Genomic DNA, 16,317 nt, shown 5'->3' with positions numbered 1-16,317 from the left:
CAGCTGGTTTGTGGCTGGAAGGTTTCTGGAGCAGCAGTGCTTTAAAAGAATCAGGTAATGGTTGAGGTTGGAAGGGACTGCTGGAGGCTGTCTGGTTCTTGCTCAAGCAGGGCCACCTAGAGCCAGTTGCCTAGGATGAAAGCCAGATGGCTTTTGAGTATCTTCGGGACTCACAATCTCTCTGGGCAACCTGTGCCTGGGCTCAGTCACCCTCATGGTAAAAAGTGTTTCCTGATGTTCAGAGGGACTCCTGTGTTTCAGTTAGTGTATGTTGCTTCTTTTCCTGTTGCTGAACAGGATCACTGAGAAGGATCTGCCTCTACCATCTTTATACCCTCTCTTCAGGTACTTATTCTTGACATTCCTCACTAGTTTTAGCTCCAGGTGGGCTCTGACTTTCCTGACTGCATTTCTGCATGCTCAGGCAGTGTCTCTGTACTCCTTCCAGTCTGCCTGTTCCTGCTTCCTCATATTGGATGCTTTCTTTTTGTGTTTAAGTTTTGCCAGGATCTCCTTTTTCATCTGTATAGTCCTCCTGGAATGTTTGTGTGACTCCCTGCTCTTTGGGATGAATGCTTCTTGTTTGGAGGAGGTGGTCCTTGAGTATCAAGCAGCCTTCTCTGACCCCTCTTTCTCTCCAGGGCTCTATCCCATGGGGCTGTTTTCAAGCAGGTCCCCAGAGAGACCAAAGTCTGCTATCCTGAATGCCAGGACCGTGATCTTCTCCCTCCTATTGGTGTTGTGAATGCCACCAGGGTCACTGCAACTTAAGGCTGCCTATGACCTTCATGTCCCCAAGGAGCCCTTCCTTTTTTTAGTAAGTATGAGGTCCAGCACAGAATCTCTTGCTGCTGGCTCTGCTATCACTTGGGTCAGGAATCTCTCAGTGCTCTCTGGGAGAGCTCTGGATGGTTTTCCCTGGCTGTGTTGTCCTTCCTGCAGACACCAGAGTGGTTTAAGCCCTCCCCAATGAGGACCAGGGCCTGTGATTGTGAGGTTGCTGCTCCCTGTCTGTAGAGGGCCTTATCCACTCAATTTCCTGCCCAGGTGTCCTACGGCAGATGCTCACTCACTACAATGTCATCCATACTGGTCTGCTCTCTAATCTGTGCCTGTAAGCTCTCACTTAGCTCATCATCCATGCCCAGGTGAAGCTCCGTGTTTTCTGATGCCTCTGTCTGGAAAGGTAAACTCCACCTCTAGGTCCTTCTGACTTGCCCTTCCCAAAGATCTTGTATCCCTCCTTTGCAGCACTCTACTCATGCAAGACATTGCAACGTGTCTCCATTCATCCCAGCAAGGTTATAACCATGAAACTCCACATAAATCTTGAATTCCTCCTGTTTACAATATTGATGTTTATTCATGCAAAAAATAAATTCCACCACGGAGGGAAGCAGTTCAGATGAAAGCACTGTTTTTGCCAGTATAACTGTGACTAGTGTGGCAGCTTCTGCTAGCCAAGTGACGTCAATCAGCAGTCACTCTTCACACCATCACCCAACATGGCTGGGGTGTCAGAAATTCCCAATGCTGGAAAGCACTCCTGCCCAAAAGTGCTCAGAAAATACAGAAGAATGTGCTGAAGTGTTTGAAAACTGGTAGTTTGTACTTTCCGCCTTTTTAAAATTTTTTAGAATGTACTTTTAATCTCAGTAATTGTTGTTTGAGTAGTGCCTGCTTATTTGTTGGTAGCTTTGTTTGTTAAAATGCCTTTGGAAAAAATACAGTCTGTATTCCTGTGTTGGGATCTACTGAAAGCAGCAATGTGGGACGATTCTGAAAAAATCACAGTAGTTTTGGGACATAGCTGATTTTCTCTGTTAGATTGCAATTTTTTTTCATTGATGTGGTATTTTAAGTCTATTTTTATACTTAATTTGAAAGTGCTAAATTACAGTAGTATTTAATACCATTTTTCTAATATCTAAACAAAAACCTTTAGCAGGATTGAGACAGCTCCCGGTGCACCTGCCATGTGCTGGTAATTTATGAAGATGAAATACATCTAACATGGCAGGAACTGAGTCATTCATCACAGATAGCAAGAAATGTAAGTTTCCTTGTATTTTTTGTCTTTTCTTTACCTGTATTCACCATGCATCTCTGAGTTTGATACAGCTATATTGATCACCACAAATTCGTTCCATTTGGTCTGTTTTGCGTCAGGTACTGAGATAATTTTTAGGACTTGGTGTCTTTGATTAATCAGAACAAAGTGGAATTTCTGGTGGTTTTAGTGGATTGAGCACTGGTTTTTCCGCAGGTCAGAGATAACCCCATTAAGACATAAGCATTTTCAGGATCTGTTTGTCATATTGATTTCCATCTTTCTAGTGAGAAATGGCTCTAATTGTTCTGGTTTTTTTCCCTGTTCAAGTCCTCATTACTTCTACCCAAAGAGATTGTTACATGATATCCTAGGATGTTTTCAGTCAGGTAGTGCTGTCAAATGCTAACCTGGAGCCAACTTCCATGCCTTTTCTGCTGACTGGACCTTTCATCTGAATTGACTGAGGTAACCCAGTGTAAATTCCCACTAGTAATCAAGCGTGCTGAACTCGGCTGAACAGTGGGAGGATGTGAAACCTGTGCCTCTTGTTCTTAGCTAGCTTCTGTTCCTTTCTCAGTATCAAGTTCAAGCTCTTAATTTTTCAAAGCCCTCCTCAGAACCTGAATGGGAATGTTTCTGCCAGGTTCCAGGGCTTCAAGCTGGGCATTCAATACCGACGTGAAAAACTTGGCCATTCTTTACTTTTTCTATATTCTGTCTCCCTCAAATCAGTGCTGCTGATAGTGGAGTGAAAGGGTTACTGACCAGTACAGATGGGGACCTGTGAGAGTCCTGGTGTTTGGGATTAACTCACTGTCCATTAGCTACCAGTTTTGTGTGAATACTGGCACACATACAGTGGTGATTTGGGATGGCATGGAGTTCTCCAAAGACATCCCAACATTTATCTATATTAGTGGTATTTGACACCCCAAATGAATATCAATGTAGCAGATACTACTTTGCGATCAATCTTTTTGCATAAGTTTTTCCTATTAGAGGTGGCTAAAGAGCCACACAGCACCCTAGAAAAAAAAAAAATGTAATTCAGCAGAGTGTGTAATGAGCAAACTTTAACAAATTACATCTTTTTATCTAACATCCTGACTATACTGGACACATGTGCCTTTGGAAAGGCAGTCATGGGAACTGCAAAGGAAAAGCACATATTAAGTAAAATGTAGAAGTTTTTTTTTTTTTTATAGTGGTATAGAATGAAAAAAGATGTTGCAGGTTTAATTTGAGAAAAGCAAGAGGAATTTCAGAGGAAAAAGTATTAGAATTGAAATGAAACCAGGTCTGCCAGAATCTCTCCATATTCAGTATTATAGTACTTCTTGTTCTAGTACTGCAGAACCTGTTTCGATGCATCATTGATGGAAATGAAGCCACAGTTTACAAAACTAAAATAGCAACCATCCATCCATTTTGCTACAAACTTCTGCATCCTCTTTTTACTGCCATTCACTGAAACAATGGTGCTTTTATATCTTGGCATGTTAATATTTGCAAAGTGTTTTTGAAAGCTGAAATGCACAAGAAAGGTGCTAAGTATTCTTGCTTTCACTTAGAACTAATTTTCATTAGAGATGTTCTTGTCATGGCTTATACTTTGTGTGAAAACTGGAGGGGATGCAGTTATTTTAGGAATTTTGGGCTTATGGATAGGAGAGCTTTTGCTCTAATACTGTGGCTTGGGAGTATCTTTTTGATGCAGGCAAAGGATTGTAGAAGCTGCTTTGCTAAGGGCTGGCATAGGAGTGTATCTGAGATTGTTGTATCAGAATGCAAAATGGGCTGTGCTTGATGCATTTAATTAATCTCTCTGAGCATCACTGGATGTCCAAGGTGCTGTTTCATTTGGTGGAGTTTTTCTTTTCTCTGCCTGCATGTCTTTATCTAACAGGCAGAGTGAAGTTTTGGATTCATGGGTATTTATTTATTTTAAAAAACGGAATGTTTAAATAAAGTAGAGATTCTCTTGGCACAGTTAATGTAAAATTTGTTGCCATTGTGAAACTACAGATGGAAGAAAGAAGTTCTATAGAAACCAAATTTGAACACTGACATGTCTAACTGTCCCATGTTTATATTTATATATTAAACTGAAAATCAATGAATTCTCTGTGTCTATTAGGAATATCTTCCTTTGAGGTGAAGGTAAGTATGGAATGTTACATAGTCAAAATTCTCATCTGTAAGGTCATTAACTCCTAGGAAATTGTTTAGAATAAATGGTGATCTGTAGGCAATTTTTCAGTTGCTCTTAATTAGCTAGGAAATGCAGACTCATCTGTGTTATTTTTATCTGCATGTGAATCTAAAAGATTTGGGGGTTGACAAAATTAAAAAAAAAAGTATAAACTGATATATGTCTAATTTCTGTAAATACAACTTTGGAAATTGTATTGGGCTTACTGCAAAGCCATAGAAGCTTGCTCCAACTACATAGGAATGTAATAGCATGATGTTTGTCAATTTATATTTTGGAACAGTACTTGAATACATGATCCTAAAAAGTTTCAAGAACTGCTTTCTTTGGATCTGAGTGGTTTCCATTGCCTCTTAAGTTTTGCCTTCAGTAGTTGTCTTTATTCAGGTGTGTCTTGGTTTAGAAATGGTATTCCCCAATTCAGTGTTCTCAGAGGAACACTCTAAACCATGTGCCACTTGCTTACTTTGCCTTTTTATTTCTGCAGCTGACGGGCTGGGGAGGAGAATTGGAGGTACAAAACATAAAGGTCACAGGTTGAGATACGAACTATTTATTGGAAATGGAATGAAGTAAGAAAATGAGCAGTAATAATCCTAATGATAGTGTGTCCAAGAAAGATGTCAATGTACCCAGCTGTTCCCTCTGCCATGCTGTGGTGCTCTGGGAAGGACCCTTTCCTCCATCCCAGAAAACCAACTGATGTGGCACAGAGTAACCTCCTGGTCCCAGCCATGTTCCTCCTGGATATTGCAGAAATTTACCCTGTCCTGGCTGAAACCAGAACAGAGTGCATATTTATTTACCAAAGAAGATGATGGATTATTTCACAGGATGAATGCAAGACTTAGATGGTGTTATTTCTCCATGTGTTTTATGAGAAATTTCATGTCGTAAGAAGCATACTTCCTCCTGTACAAATGTGAAATTGTGTTGTAAATGAAATCTCTTAATTACTGTTCAGCTTTGCTAAGCTTTTTACTTTAGTCAGCAACTGCCTTGCTGAAAAGTACCATAATTTTGAAGCAGAAATTTAGGACTGAAGATTTCCAACCAATTTCTTTCTTCCTTATCATTATGAGTATAGTGGCTTAGTAGTCAGGAAGAAGAGCATTCTGGTTTTGTAAATAGTATTCAAGTTTTCTCGTATTAGTAGATTAGAACAGCATGCTTGTATCTCTTCTTCACCTCCTGGAACTCTCACTTCTGATTTTGCTTCTAGTTTATGGACCCCATCTTTCACTATACTGCTTCATGTTTTTAGTGATCAAGCTTTGATCCACATTTTGGATCACGTGTGTGTACGTGTCTCTAGGAAAAAGGGCTTGCCCTGAAACCAAAAGTTTACACTTTCTTACAAGGAAAAAAAAAGGTTTATGGTAAGATAGGCGTTTGGGATGTTTTTATTTATGTATTCTGAAAAATATTCTTAAAGATTGAGACGTGTATGTATGTGTCTGTAATGATGTCTGTAATTTTAACGGGGTGAGGTGGCATGATGATTTATATAAGGTTTGTGGGATACTTAGTGAAGTCTTTTAGTTTTCTGCTTAGGGTTGCACAGAGTATTGACTTCTCATTGTACCCAGAGTCCAGAATAAAATCTGAATTTGTATGCTGCAAATTCGAGCATGTTCTCTTAAGTCTTCATTTTGACTTGGACTCTGAGAAATTTACCCACTGCGGTCTGTAATGAATATTCTAAATATTGTTAATGACAGTGGTGGTCTTATTTGAGAGTCTCTTACTCTCTTGTTGCATCCCCAAACATGTGGTGGCTGCTGGTTGCCGTACTTGCCTGTTAAGTCGACAGATACATATCTCCCTGGTTTAGCCACTTGTTTTCCTTACCTTTGGTTTTTGTGAGCACCTTTTGAACAAGCACAGTTTCTTCATTAGGATGTGTGCACCATGGTGAGCACAAGAACCGTGGGTCTTCCGTGGTGCCTGGCAACCACAGTCTGTGGTGCTGAACACAGTGCTCTGTAATTAAAGCGTACACAGTTGGACAAGACTGGCAGAGCTCATTAGAAACACACCACTAAATTAAGTTTACTGAGTGTACCTTTAAATCTTATCCTAGACTCTATCTTAACCTAAATGAGAGGGTTTTTCTGTTTGCCATTCATAACTATAGGGGACTTGAGCCTTCATACAGCAGTGGTAGTAAAAGCTACAATATTAAAACAAAGGTGGAGGTACTAAAAGCAAAGCGGGACAATGCAAAAACCAGTCTGTAATCCTCTGGGATAATGGCCTTAAGCCACATATCCTTGTGATTTATGCACTTGCTTTATTTGTTATCTTGGACAGAAAGCTTTGTCACTGAAGAGATGTGATAATAGCCTGTTCAGAATGATTGTAGTCTCTTGAATTCACGTAATAAACCAAATAATTTTGGACCACTTAGGGGTTTAGTCATCCTTGCTGTATGCATTTCACCTCTGATTTCACTTTCAATAGCTTAGATCAAGCTAGATAAGGATTTCCTGCTCACTTAGCTCTGTTCCATGGTGGTACTATATGGAAATGTCTTCCATTTTGTGCTTTGATATATTGGAACTTCAGTGTGATACAGATGTCCTATACCTGCAGTGTGTGTTATGTGTAGCTGGCATATGTAAATATAGGTTGGTAAGACTTGCAGCTTTGTGTACTTTTGACAAATCGTGCAACCAGTAAAGGCCTATATTAAAATAAGCCATCTAAAGCAGAAGAAGTAAAAATAAAAGTTTCTTTATTTTCCAGTTTTACTGCAGCTGCAGTTTTGCAGTAGTAAAGGATGCAGGAGTAGAATCCATAAAGGATGGGAGTGCATTTCAGACCTTACACACCCAGCTTATTCCAACAGATGTGCACTCAAATAGCTGAGGAAAATAGGAAGAAAGGATACATGCTGGAGCAGGGTGCCATGAGATTGTAGTGCTGTTTTTGAGGTGGAAAATATGTCTGAGAGGAATTTTTCTAGAAAGGAATTTATGCTGGAAAGGAGTACAAATGGCACTTTTACCTTGCTTTTTCTCTGACTGTGCATCTTCTCACTACATTAAAACATTGCCTTTGTTTTTAATCCATAACCTTGTGATGAAAAAGGTTGTTCCAGTGCTAGTCTTTTATGTCCTGTAAACTGAGTTGGCTTCCCTGCTGTGACTTCAATAATGCATCATTTCCTAAGTTCAGAGGATTTGATGTGTTTAGGGTGAATTTGTGACTTGCTGTTAGATGGTTAAAAGGAAAATAGCTGTAATGGATTGGATGCAAAGCTGCTTCCCCAGCTTCTCTCCCATCCCGCCCACTACCGTGCAGAAGCATCTGTCTCTCATCTCCTCTTGGCCTTGTGCTATGTGTGAGTGCATTTTGACAAACATTTTATGAACAGAGATCTTTGAAAAACCTCTGAGACAAACTAACAGTGCTGAGAAAGGCAAGTACTTCTGTCTTACTAAATAGCTACTTGTGCAATAGAGGGTGATGCTATGGCAAATAAAAATATTTCTGTAGTAAATGTTACTACAGCAAATGAACCTGTCTTCTCTAGCTCTACTGAAATACAGCATCTCTCCATTTATAACTGTTACTAACAACTTAAAAACAATGCAGGGAATTTTGGCTGATATTCTTCATATAAATTAGAAGATGGCTTTTCTTTTTATGTTGTTTCATGGATGTGTTTTGTCTTTTCAACTGTCTGAATGCTATCTAGAGGAGAATATTCTCCAGCTGAAGATTATAACTGTTTTGTGCTTTTTTTTTAAAATGGCATACTTTTTATATTTGTAATAGAAATGATGACTGAAATATTTTTCATAGTCTGAAGAAAGACTGATGATGGGCAGAAATTCATAGTAATTTAGGAGTTGTTTTCTATATGTGCAGGATGCATGCATTGCTTTCTTATTTGGAGCACATGTATATGGCTGTTTCAGCTTGGGAGGAGAAGCTCTGCTTTTTAATTTTTTTATGTGAACTTGCTGCAGTGATTTTACTTGTTACTTACTCCACTGATATGAGGAGATTTTTTAGATAACACACCTGCAAAGAATGAAATAGCATGTTCTGAAAACACCCCCAAATCTTTTTGCAATTAATGCTACAGAGAATGGCAGCAGTGTCAAACCAAATACTTTTCCTTGTTCTTCACTGTGTGTTCCTCTGCACTGATATGCCAGAAGCATGTTATTACTCTGTTTGGATTTTGAATCAGATCTTTGTTTGCTTGTACTTGCACCTTGAGTTGGAAAGAGGCATTATGTAAATTCAGTCACGCTTAAAAACAACCCAACAAAAGAAAATGAGAGCAATAGAACTTATCCTTTTTTAGGTACTTGAGATATTTATTAGTTTTGAGTACTTTGTCAGCTCCTTGTGCAGGTACTTTCTGCACAGGAATGCCCCATCCAGTGTGTTCCAGTCACAATGGGCAGTAGAGCTTCTGCCCAAACAACTTCAGTGGTACCAAAAGTGGTCTGAATGAAGCCCAAGCATTCATGTTCCTGGCTAGGAGATGCCACTTTCAGATTCAAAGGCCTTTATTTACCAATCCATCCAAACTCCCTGTAACTGAATGAAATGCTTCTGCATTGCGTCATTGACAAGCTTATGAGACTCTTTAGGGTACAGATGTTTTCTGTAAGAGGAAACCTTGTCATCCTACCAAAGCCTGGGGAGAACATTTGTGGACTCCTCTAAAGTGCTGCAGTAGTAGTTTGGATTAACTGACTTCATACTTCTGTGTTAAAAAAAAAAGTTGTCTGAAGGTTTGGTCACATACATGTGATTCAACTTTGATTGTTTGAGGGGAAGAGATAGATAGATTTCCTCATTTATTTAGGATTTTTATTCTTTGCATATGCACTTTACTGTTGTGTTGCTGTAAGATGTTTTTTTTGCTTTTATTAATTAATTTTGGTACAGGGTTTATATTCCATTTGATCCAGTTCTGGTTTTCTGCTTCTATAGTCGTAATATTGAAACTGACTGTTGTCCAGAATCTATTTCCCTTTCTATTGTCCATCTTTTAAAACAACAGCATGACAATAAATTGTGCAGTGTTTTGTTTTCCCCCTAGGGGTAGTTTCAGAGATTAGCAGGACAATGAAATAGTAGGGGAAAGCATCTGGAAGGTAAGACTTTCCAGATGGATATCCTGTTGAGATATAATATGGGACATGCTTGGTGGTTTTGTTTTGTTTTGTTGTGTAGGAATGTATGGTGTAAAATTTTTACTCTGCATTTCTTAGTTCTTTCACTTTTCATGGGGTTTTTTTTTCTGGGTTTTTTTTTTTTGGTTTTGTTTTTTTTTTTTTTTTTGTGTGTGTGTGTGGTTTTTTTCCTCCTGTAATGAGATGTTTGCTAATTCCAGAAATATTAATCTGATTATCTGGCCTGATGATTGAGGCTGTAGAATTCCAACAGCTATTCCTGATTACAGAAATTTAGGAGTCCATAAATAAAGGTTAAGCTATATCTAATGTTGAGATTTTCATCTTTGTTTTTAAGATTTTGAGTCAAAGAAGGTTACACATCTTATGGTTTGATCACTGATAGTTTTGTCTTGTATTATCAGTTGTGTTTCTTGTTTTTTTCCCCAGGTATTTCTGTAGAAATCCAATTGAGCAGTATTGGCTAAAAGCACAGACCATTCAGTAAACAGTGCACAAATGCCCAGCTGACCTAGAGAAAATACTTAAGGAGCATGAATCAAATCAAAAACTATAGAAACTCAAAAGATTAGAGGGATAGCTATACCTATACTGAGGTTAGTAGTAGCAAATACTGAATGGCACAAATGATCACAGTTTTTCAAAGAAGCGTAAGAATATGGTAGCATATTTTATTAGTATCTATTTGAATGAAGTAGGTCAGTTGGAATAAGAAAAGACTTCATATTTCTCAACAAAACAAAAGGTAACTATACCCAGCAGATATTGGGAGAATGGGAGCCAGCTAAAAGTTTCAAATTAACTTCCCTAGCAAGATTAAATGCTGTATGCTACATGAAATTCCTCTTTCCCACCACCCTTCTAAAATTCCTTTCTGCTTTCTGGCTGGCCCAAGACTTCAGTATTACTAGTAAAAGGACATTATCATCCCACATGATGACTTAAAATTGAAGGAAAAGCACAGTTAATGTTTCAGTAAGAGTTCTTAAAATCCATTTATTGAGATTTAAATGAACCTGTCCTATATCTGGAAAGAATCAAATTCTTTTTCCCTGTAAGGTTTACCCTTTATTCTCTAACCTAAGCATTAGCCTGATATTTTTCTGAACAATGTAAAAATCAATAACTGAACTTGGACATTCTACTCCCTTGTTAACTACACAGTCTACTGTTACTCTCCTGCGTTGGAGCATTAAGTTGCAACACAGGTCCTTTTCTGGTTACAATAGAAAATCCTTTATAATTTCATGTGAGTTTTCTCAGATATTTTGTGATAACAGGTCAGGTCATACAGTTTTTTTTAATATGGTTGCCTGAATAATCTTTATAGGAGCATGAGAGAAATGAGAGGAGGAGTAGAAAGAAGGAAGACTACAAGACTGGCTAAATCCCAAAGCAACTCAGATTTAAATGTTCTCTTTTAGGGGTAGGCATCTGACTAGAGCCACCCACAGCTGATATCTGGGGAGTGTGTGATCAGTTTTCAGCCATCCCTGAAATTCACTGTGGAAGCAGAGATCACGATCAGTATCAGGTTCAGAAGATCAGTACCACTCTCCATTACCCTCAAGAGGTTTATTAGTAGGTAAAACTGCACTAAAGCACATTGCTGTTGAATTCCCTTCAGATCCACATGAACTACTTCCTTGCACTGTTAAAAACTTGCATGGTTTTTAATCCACTATGAAGCTTCTCCTTGAGCTTTTCATTCAGTGGTCTGTTATGTGGAAGTATTTTCCCTGTCTATCCTCGAAGCACACACATGACTTTTGGTTGTATTTGTGAGATGTTTTTCCTAGGAATGACAATGGATCTCTAATGGAGAATTTTTTCATTTTCTTTAAAATTGATCTCCTTCTTCTCTAAACAATTGCACTATTCATGTTCTAAAAATTTGTATTTAGCTTCATCTGCATGTGAATGGAAAATACTGAGCTGGTTTATGTTTTATATTTCAGACTTGAAGCGTTTTAAACTTCAGAGGACTGATGAAGAAATAAGTTTGTATCACAGATGGAATAACTCCTGGATCAAACCAAAATTACTCTTTGACATGTATTTTGTACTCATATGTGTGCTAGAGCCATTCTGTTTATTACCTCTGTTATGAGAGATGGTTCTCTAACTTACAGAACAAGGATTGCTTTGCATCTTTCTGTTAAATTTGCAAACACAAACAGGGAGCAGGGTAGGTTAGTTGCTTCTTCTTAAAAGCTTCATTTTAAAAGAAGTTGAGAACCTCAGTGGCTGCAAATGCTGCATCTTTCCTTTTTTTTTTGTTCTTTTCACTTCATAGAGGCTTAAAAATATTTACTTAGTCCAGACTTGGGAATTCAAGAACAGACTGCTGCATTAGCATGTTTGGCCATGTTTTGCTTTCTCTTGCCAAGAATTGTTTTTCTATCTATTAATTGGAGCTGTCCATGCCAAAGTAATAGCGATTTTTACATGCAGAACCAGCATACCAATCAGTAATTAGCCACAAGTTCACTCCCTGGTGTATTGGTAAAGGTTCACAACTAAAATACTGCCTTCATCTCATGGATTCTGTTTCTGTTTCAAGTTGGTATTAGAAGCCAGGGATAATTTGTGACAGTAGTTCCCTTGTAAGTGAGTCTTAGAACCGATTTCATAAACACCATAGCTTAAAGAAGGGTGGTCTGTTGGGGTGACCACTGGCCTGGACACTGAGTATGTAAATATTCTTTATGTTCCGAAATGGGAACCTGTGAAGGATTCTTGTAAAACACAAAAGAAAGGAGATGTTTAGTTAATGGTGCGTTTTTCAGCTACTGATAATAGAAGTTTCATAAAGTTGATAGCTGGTGCTGTCAATTTTCAGACTGTAAATTTTATGATCCTCCTTGAATGGCTGAGGTGGTGTTGTCCTGGATAAACTGTCCTTACTAATTTATGCAAAATACCAGCACTACTACAGGGGGAAAATGCAACAGTTTGTAGATATATTTTCATGCCCAGTGGAGGACAAAGTGAACAGATTACTGCCTTCTTAATCTTACCAGATTGTATTATTTTGAAATCCTGGCCAGACTGCCTTTGATGATTTCAGGCTCTTCAAAACCCGAGATCCCTCTGTCAAGACTGGTATCAGTGCACATCAAGAAAGTGATAGATAAGAGCACCCTTAGACATACTTGACCATTTCTGGCATACAAATAGAGATTTGTGAAAGAAATACTAACATTTTATGAGTTTGGTATGAGTAGTAATGCGTGTGTGTGTAAGTACTAGCTGAACCAAGCAAAGCAGTTAAAAGCAAGGAACCAGTCTGTTAACCATGTATGCTGTTGTCTTGAGATTTGCTTTGGAGGCTCTTGCTGATTTCATTAGAAAAAAAAAAAAATCCTCTTAGAGACATTTTAAGGTTTTTTTTTTGTTATTCTTGATCTTTGTAATTCATCCAGCTCTTTGTGAACTCATGACCACCTACAGTATGCAAGCCAAATATCTGGCAGACAAGGGCTTGCTGTGTTGAATAGCTTCCTTTTGTAAATCTTAGTCACTCAAGATTTAAACCAATTTTTGGACTTTTTATACTGTCAGTCACTGTTACATGTGACTATTCTTGAGGGTGACACATCTGTATAATGAAGTCCTCAAGAGCCTTTCTAGAATATTGTGCCTTTATCCTGCCTTGGTTGGGGAAAGGGATTTTGTTTGGACTTTCTGGCTCTTGGATGTGTTTTTGGTCATCTTTTGAGGCGTTCTAAATGTTGTGGTTCCTAATGGTGTGGAATAAAAGCAAAATCAGTGACATCTCCTTCAGGTGACTAGTACACAGCCGATGCCCATGAATGTATTTTTATTCCTGACTGTTGTTATCTATGGTCATTTTTTTGCAACTTCTAGTGGCTGGGGGAATTTTACTTTTTTTTTTGTAGACCATGACAAGCTCAAAGATGAGGAAACAGTCAGTGTTGGAGGTGTGTTTGCCCCACTGCCAGGGCCCTGGAGGAAGCAGCAGAGGTAGGTTTGGGGTACTCTGAGACACTCCCTTGCAGTTGGGCTGTGAACTGACAGTAGGCAAATGTTTTTCAGGCAAGAAAGCTGCTATGTTCTGCCAAACTGGAATAGGGATTTTGAAGAAATTGCTTCCATTTTCTGACCTAATTTCAGTTAATTGTGATAATTTTGCCTGGAAGTAACTGAGGCAGGGATCGGTGTGAGGTGGCCATGTTCTCATCTGAGACAAAAAGCTGTTTCCTTCTAGGCTGGAGGTTGTAAAAAAGGTTTCTTACGCCATGTGTGTTTCACTTCTATGTTCTTTAGAAATTTTTACCCTTCCAGAACACGACACTCATTGCTGTAAGGTTTTTCTGCTTAATGTCTTTACACTTTGCAGTAATTCCAGCATGTACTTCCTCAAAATTTTCTGTTTATTCCTTTGGAAATGTAGACACAGATGGTGTAGAAATACACCTATAGCAATTATTCTTTCCTTTAGGCATTGCAAGAGAGGTCTCTGGTTGAGCCATGGGGCTAAAAGCAACTCCAGGACCTCTATTCCCTCACATTTCATGTTATGTCACTATTACCCACCTGCATGTTGAAGGAGAAAGTGTATGCTTCTCACCTTTGTGTAGCAACTCTTTGTCTCCAGATTTCCACACAGGGAATGCTACTTCAGAGATAATGTGGGTCAATGTTACGGACACCTGAGGTCCCAAGTTTGTGGCTGAAGTCTGTTCCAGGAATGTGTTCTACTGGTAAAAACTGCTGTTGAAAAAACAAACCAATGTCAAGCTATGTAAGAGGAAAAATCAGTTAAATGAAAGAGGGTAATCAGTGTTGAAATTTCTTGGATGTTATTCTCTGTTTTGTGAGGGTTTTTTAAAATTAATATGTACTGAAATTTATACAAAATTGAGAGAAAAAATGACTTTGCCTCTGGAGTGTTTATGCTGAGTTTAGCATGGTTAAGTTCTCATCTTTTTTTAATATTTTGGTGCCACTAAAGGAAAAATAATGAAAGAATGAACATAGGTATTTAGGAATCCAATAGCAATAGAGGTACTGTATCTTAACTGTTGAACTGTCAAGTTGCTCAAAGATGTGTCACATTAAAAAATGTGAAAGACCAAAAAGTTAAAACCAAAGCACTTCGACATGTCAGAATTAAAGTTGCCTTTGTGGCTGCTGGTTAAACATGTTGTGTAGGCATTTCCTGGAGGAGGTAGGAGATATTTTGCCTTACAATATGACTTGACAGCTTTGTACTTTAATGAACATATTGTTCTGAAGAATGTTTTGGCCCAATCAACTTCTATGGTACTTTACAGTCAGAAATGTAATTTTTTAGTTTTCAAGCTGAAATATTTTGTTTGGGGCATTTGGGTGGCTGTGACTCTAATCCACTTCTTTTCCTAAAACATCTTGAGACACCTGAAAGATTGGTGTGTTGATAGACCTCACTGGTTAGACTGCATGTTGTGTGAGAAGTGCTCATGCAGACACTTGTTACTCTGTGATTCATGACAGGAAATGTATAAAGCCCAACCAGCAGCAATGAAATTATACCAGTGATCTCCTTATGCCAGATTTAAAATTACAAAGCATGGTGTAACAACGTGAACAGATTCAGAGGGACGGGAGACAGCATAGAAAACCCCTGAGATTTGGGATTTTGGCAGAGCTAGAAATGAATGGAAACAGGGCCTTGTGTTAATGGTTGTTTGTTTTCCAACCTGAGTCACCAAGTGTGTTCTCTAAAAATTGGATAAGTGAGCCTTTATTGCAGTCTTTTGCAGAAAAATGTTATTTTTATTACACTTTCTCCTCTTTCTTACAGTTTTAAAAAATGTTTAAATACAGAATTGGAATACTGGCTGTTCCTGACTAATCACTCCAGAGTCATGGCTCTTTGTGGGTTTGTTATAGTAGGAGTGTGGGTCTGTATACCAGAGGTCAGCTGTGCCAGTATCCCAAGTGTATGATACCAAAAAGTGAACTTTGCCAGCATTTGTACTTCACCCATTGCCCATTCATAAGAATCAGTAGGCATCATGCTATTTTTTTTTTTTTTTAAACTTTTTTTTTTTCCTCCTGGGCAGTCTTAACTGAAATTATTTGCAGCTTTTGACAGTGTTTCTCCTTACAAGAAAAAGCACCAAAAGGTTTTAGCTTTACTTCCTGGAGCAGGGAGGGGTGCTCCTTTCATCTCCAGCAGGCTGGTACAGAATTAGTGTCATCATTCCTGCCAGTTTGCCCATTTACTGGTGGATGATAACTATGTTTAGTGAATAATGAGCACTATAAGTCATGGTATTTTTTACTGCCCCTAACTCTCTCAGTGGACAGCTGCCAACTTCATCTATCCTTAAAGTAAGCCAAAAGAATATGTAAGCTTTAAAATGAGCCTCTATATAAGTGCTGTAAAAGTAGCTGTTTCCCTTAAAATAAGAAGTACAAAAGCCCATAGAGTTGTAATAGCGCTGGTAATAAACTCATTTTAGAGAATGACAAAATTCTTGCTGTCTGAAACCGAAATACTGCCACGTTGACAATATGAAATTCAGTCTGACTTGACTGAGTTTCATTATCTATCCCCACTTCAGAGATGAGCAGAAAACAAGAAATGGATTTCTAAGATACTTTAAAATAGTCTTATTAATTTGCCTTATGTTAATAAATTTGTTTGCAACAGATAAGTCAAGCTCATCATTTTCATTAGACAAATCAGTAATTACGCTGATTCCTTTAAGCCCTTATAACTTCCTGAATATAAACACAGAAATGCTGCTCTTAAAAAAAGAAGAAAGGAATTATATACCACAGTTTTGTATTGTATTTTAATATATTTACCGTGGCCTACATTTCCACTGTCCTTCCTGAAAGCTGGATTTCGTGGTGTGAGTAGCAGTTACCTCAAT

At 38.3% G+C, this 16,317-nt stretch overlaps 1 protein-coding gene across 4 annotated transcripts in view; it reads left to right on the top strand.

Annotated features, from left to right (window-relative positions):
- The window catches only part of LARGE1 (LARGE xylosyl- and glucuronyltransferase 1), a 268,311-nt gene that overhangs the window by 8,993 nt on the left and 243,001 nt on the right, over nt 1–16,317 (top strand). Inside the window, exon 3 of one of the 4 annotated variants that reach the window (XM_086887299.1) lies at nt 1,946–2,053. The exons of 2 other annotated variants lie outside the window; for them this stretch is intronic. The gene's annotated coding sequence lies outside the window, so the exon portion shown is untranslated. Of the gene's footprint in view, nt 1–1,945; nt 2,054–13,074; nt 13,415–16,317 lie in introns of those variants that run through there. One more of the 4 variants, XM_086887300.1, reaches the window with a different exon arrangement.

This window comes from Cyanistes caeruleus, chromosome 4 (genome assembly GCF_971803275.1).
Source record: "Cyanistes caeruleus chromosome 4, bCyaCae1.hap1.1, whole genome shotgun sequence".
NCBI classification, from domain to species: domain Eukaryota; kingdom Metazoa; phylum Chordata; class Aves; order Passeriformes; family Paridae; genus Cyanistes; species Cyanistes caeruleus.
Note: the sequence above shows the minus strand (reverse complement) of the source record. Positions and strands in the feature narration are given on the sequence as shown.